At 33.3% G+C, this 5,326-nt stretch overlaps 1 non-coding gene across 1 annotated transcript; it reads left to right on the top strand.

Annotated features, from left to right (window-relative positions):
• The first annotated feature begins 403 nt into the window (after positions 1-403).
• TRNAA-UGC (transfer RNA alanine (anticodon UGC)) lies at positions 404-476 on the top strand. The gene has a single exon. It is a non-coding gene; the product is annotated as a tRNA-Ala (tRNA).
• The last annotated feature ends 4,850 nt before the right edge of the window (positions 477-5,326 follow it).

Genomic DNA, 5,326 nt, shown 5'->3' with positions numbered 1-5,326 from the left:
GATGCAAGAATTTTGGGGATGTAACTCAGATGGTAGAGTGCGCTTAGCATGCGAGAGGTATGGAGATCGGTACCTTGCATCTCCAAAAGATACTCTATTCAATCTTTCCTTATTTGTGACATCATGAGCGGAGGTATTTTTTCATTTTCACTATTATTGATGACAGGACGTTTAGGGTTTTCTGACGTAAGAATCATGGGAATGTAGATTAGATTTTAGATCGCTTTCTTAGCATGTGAGAGGTATGGGGATCCATACTCGCATCTGTAAAGGAAACTATTTGTTATTACTATTTTATTTCTATTCAATTTTTCCTTATTTATGGCATAATGAGCCGCGATATTTTTTCATTTTCACTATTATTGATGACAAGATATTTAGGGTTTTGTGACATAAGAATCGTGGGGATGTAGCTCAGATGGTAGAGCACTCGCTTTGCATGCGAGAGGTACGGGGATTGATACCCCGCATCTCCAAAATAAAACTATCTATTATTAAATATGTTATTTCTTTTCAATTTTTCCTTAGTCATGACATGTTGAGTAGCAATATTTCTTCATTTTCACTATTATTGATGACGAAAAATTTAAGATTTTGTTGCATAAGTAGTGTGGGGATGTAACTTAGATGGTAGAGCGCTCGTTTAGCATGCGAGAGGTATGGGGATCGATACCCCACATCTCCAAAAGAAATTATTTTTTATTAATAATTTATTTCTATTCAATTTTTCCTTATGACATAATGAGTAGATATATTTTTTCATTTTCACTTTTATTGATGAAAAAAAATTTAATGTTTTGTAAAGTAAGATTCATGGGGATGTAGCTTAGATGGTAGAGCACTCGCTTTGCGTGCGAGAGGTATGGGGACTGGTACCCCGCATTGTTAAAGGATAACTATCAATTATTAAATATATTATTTATTTTCAATGTTTTGTGATGTAAGAATCGTGGGGATGTACCTCAGATGGTAGAGTGCTCGTGTAGCATGTGAGAGGTATGGGGATTAATACCTCTTATCTCCGAAAGAATTTATTCATTATTAATATTTTATTTCTATCCAATTTTTCCTCTTATCACTAAAAGAAGCTATTTGTTATTAATATTTGATTTCTATTCAATTTTTCCTTATTCATGACATGATGGGTAGCAATATTTCTTCATTTTCACTATTATTGATGACAGAAAATTTAAAGTTTTATGATATAAGAAGTGTGGGGATGTAGCTTAGATGGTCGAGTGTTTGCTTAGCATGCGAGAGGTACAGGGATTGATACTTTACATTTGCATCTCTAGAAGAAACTATATGTTATTAATATTTTATTTTTATTCAATATTTCCTTTATTATGACATAATGAGCAGAGATATTTATTTTTATTCAATATTTCCTTTATTATGACATAATGAGCAGAGATATTTTTTCGTTTTCACTATTATTGATGAATTTAAAGTTTTGTGGATTCAAATGGTATAGCAATCACTTTACATGCGCGAATGTAGCTCAGATGGTTTTATTTCTATTCAATCTTTTCTTATTTTGACATATTGAGCAGAGATATTTTTTTATTTTCACTATTATTGGTGATGGTAGGTTTAGGATTTTATGACATAAGAATTGTGGAGACAGGCTCAGATGGTAGAGCACTCGCTTCGCATGTGAGAAGTACGGGAATCGATACCCTGCATCTCCAAAGGAATCCTACTACCAAATATTTTATTTCTATTTCAAATTTTTCTTATTTATGACATAATGAGCAGGGATAGTTTTCATTTTCACTATTGTTGATGATGGGACGTTTAGGGTTTTGTCATGTAAGAATTGTTGGGATGTAGCTAAGATGGTAGAGTGCACTCTTTGCATGCAAGAGCCACGGGGATCAATACCCCGCATCTCCAAAAGTAACTATTTGTTATTAATATTTTATTTTTATTCAATCTTTCCTTATTTACAACATAATGAGCCAATATATTTTTTCATTTTCACTATTATTGATGATGGGAAGTTTAAAGGTTTTGTGATGTAAGAATTGTATGGATATAACTTAAATGGTAGAGCGCTTGCTTTGCATGCGAGAGGTACAAGGATCGCTATCATGCATCTCCAAATGAAAACTATCAATTATTAATCTTATTTATGACATAATGAGCAAAGGTAGTATCTTATTTATGACATAACGAGCAAAGGTAGTTTTTCATTTTAACTATTATTGATGACTGGAGGATTAGGGTTTTGTGGTGTAAGAATTGTGGGGATGTAGGTAAGATTATTTAGTGCATTAAAAGGTATTGAGAAACAAAAAGTTACTTTAAGAATTAAATATTTTTGTGAGTAAAGCAACCATAAGTAAGGTCTAATCAAACATTGCAGAAAGAGGTGAAGGAGACAATTGAGAAACACAATTTCAAAATTGCTCCAAGACTTAACAAATGACGAAAGGAAATCATTTTTCAACTCGATAACTGGGTTTGGATACATTTTCACAAGAAGCGATACCCATATCAAAGGAAGACAAAGTTACATCCAAGAGGGATGACCCTTATCAAGTCCTTGAAATAATTAATAACAATGCATATAAAATGATCTTCCTGGAGAATTTTCAGCACATGAGAATGGTGGGGATTAATATAATATCAATGCATTCTATGTCGAAATGATTCATAAATTATACCTAATTTTCCCCATTTTGAAATTCCTATTTTGTACCTATTATTAATGACGAGACGTTTAGGGCTTTGTGACATGAGAATCGTGGGGATGTAGCTCAGATGGTATTGCGCTCGCTTTGCATGCGAGAGGTACGAGGATTGATACCCTGCATATCTCCAAAATAAAACTATCAATTATTAAATTTGTTATTTCTTTTGAATTTTTCCTTAGTCATGACATGTTGAGTAGCGATATTTCTTCATTTCTCACTATTATTGATGACGGAAAATTTAGGGTTTTGTGGTGCAAATATTGTGGGGATGTAGCTCGGATGGTAGAGGCACTCACTTAGCATGCGAGAGGTATGGGGATTGAGATACTCTGCATCTCCAAAAGAAACTATTTGTTATTAATATTTTATTTGTGTTCAATCTTTCCTTATTTATGACACAATGAGCGAAGATATTTTTTTCATTTTCACAATTACTGATGACGGGACATTTAGAGTTTTCTGATGTAAGAATTGTTAGGATGTAGCTCAGATGGTAGAGCTTCCCATGTGGGAAGTACGGGATCGATACCTTGCTTCTCCAAATGAATTGATTACTAAACATATTATTTCTTTTCAATTTTTTCATATTTACTACATAATGAGTAGAGATAGTTTTTTATTTTCACTATTATTGATGACGAGACGTTTAGGGTTTTGTAACATAAAAATTGTCGGGACGTAGCTTAGATGGTAAAGTGCTCGCTTTGTATGCGAGAGGTATGGGTTTCGATACCTTTCATCTCCGAAATAAAACTATCTATTATAAAATATATTTTTTACTTTCAATTTTCCCTTATTCATGACATGTTGAGTAGCGATATTTCTGCATTTTTACTATTATTGATGACGAAAAATTTAGGATTTTGTGATTCAAGAATTGTGGGTATTTAGCCTAGATGGTAGAGCGCTCGCGTAGCATACGAAAGGTACGGGGATGTATACATTACATCTCCGAAAGAAACTATTTGTATTAATAGTTTAGTTCTATTCAATCTTTTCTTATTTATGACATAATGAGCCAAGATATTTTTTCATTTACACAATTATTGATGACGGGACGTTTAGGATTTTCTAATGTAAGAGTTGTGCGGATGTAGATCAAATGATAGAGCGCTCACTTCTCGTATGGGTAGTACGGGGGTCAATACCTTGCATCTCCAAATGAATGGATTATTAAATATATTATTTCTTTTCAAATTTTTCATATTTATGACATAATGAGCACGGATAGTTTTTCATTTTCACTATTATTGATGACGAGACGTTTAGGGTTTTGTAATGTAAGAATCGTGGAGATGTAGCTCAGATGGTAGAGTGCTTGCTTTGCATGCGAGAGGTATGTGGATTAATACCCCGCATCTCCAAAATAAAACTATTTATTATTAAATATGTTATTTCTTTTCAATTTTTCCTTATTCATGACATGTTAAGTAGTGATATTTCTTTATTTTCACTATTATTGATGATGAAAAATTTAGGGTTTTGTGATGCAAGAATTTTGGAGATGTAGCTCAGATGGTAGAGCGCTCACTTTTCATGCGAGAGGTACGGGGATCGATACCCAGCATCTCCAAAATAAAACTATCTATTATTAAATATGTTATTTCTTTTCAATTTTTCCTTAGTCATGACATGTTGAGTAGTGATATTTCTTCATGTACACTATTATTGATGACGGAAAATTTAGGATTTTGTGGTGCAAGTAATGTGGGAATGTAGCTCAGATGTAGAGCCTCGCTTAGCATGCAAGAGGTATGGGGACTGGTACCCCGCATCTCTAAAGGATAACTATCAATTATTAAATATATTAATTATTTTCAATTTATTTTTATTTATGACATAATGTGCAGAGATAATTTTTCATTTTCACTATTATTGATGACGAGACATTTAGGATTTTGTGATATGAGAATTTTGGGGATGTAGCTCAGATGGTAGAGTGCACGCTTAGCATGCGAGAGGCACGGGGATCAATACCTCTTATCTCCGAAAGAATCTATTCATAGCGATATTTCTTATGACACAGAAAATTTAAAGTTTTGTGTTATAAGAGTTGTGGGGATGTAGCTCAGATGGAAGAATGATCACTTTGTAGCGAGGATGTCGTTCAGATGGTTTTATTTCTATTCAATCTTTTCTTATTTTGACATATTGAGAAGAGATATTTTTTTTATTTTCACTATTATTGGTGATTGTAGGTTTAGGATTTTATGACGTAGGAATTGTGGGGATGTAGCTCAGATGGTAGAGCGCTCGCTTCGCATGTGAGAAGCACGGTGCGACACCCTGCATCTCCAAAGGAATCCTACTATCAAATATTCTATTTCTATTTCAAATTTTTCTTATTTATGACATAATGAGCAGGGATAGTTTTCATTTTCACTATTGTTGATGATGGGACGTTTATGATTTTGTCTTGTAAGAATTGTTGGGATGTAGCTAAGACGGTAGAGTGCACTCTTTACATGCAAAAGCCACAGGGATCGATACCCAGCATCTCCAAAAGTAACTATTTGTTATTAATATTTTATTTTTATTTAATCTTTCCTTATTTATGACATAATGATCAAAGGGAGTTTTTCGTTTTCACTATTATTGATGACGGGACGTTTAGAGTTTTGTGATGT

This window comes from Cucurbita pepo, chromosome 3, assembly GCF_057944985.1.
Source record: "Cucurbita pepo subsp. pepo isolate OVF chromosome 3, ASM5794498v1, whole genome shotgun sequence".
Classification (NCBI taxonomy): Eukaryota; Viridiplantae; Streptophyta; class Magnoliopsida; order Cucurbitales; family Cucurbitaceae; genus Cucurbita; species Cucurbita pepo.
This window is presented reverse-complemented; position numbering and strand designations above follow the sequence as displayed.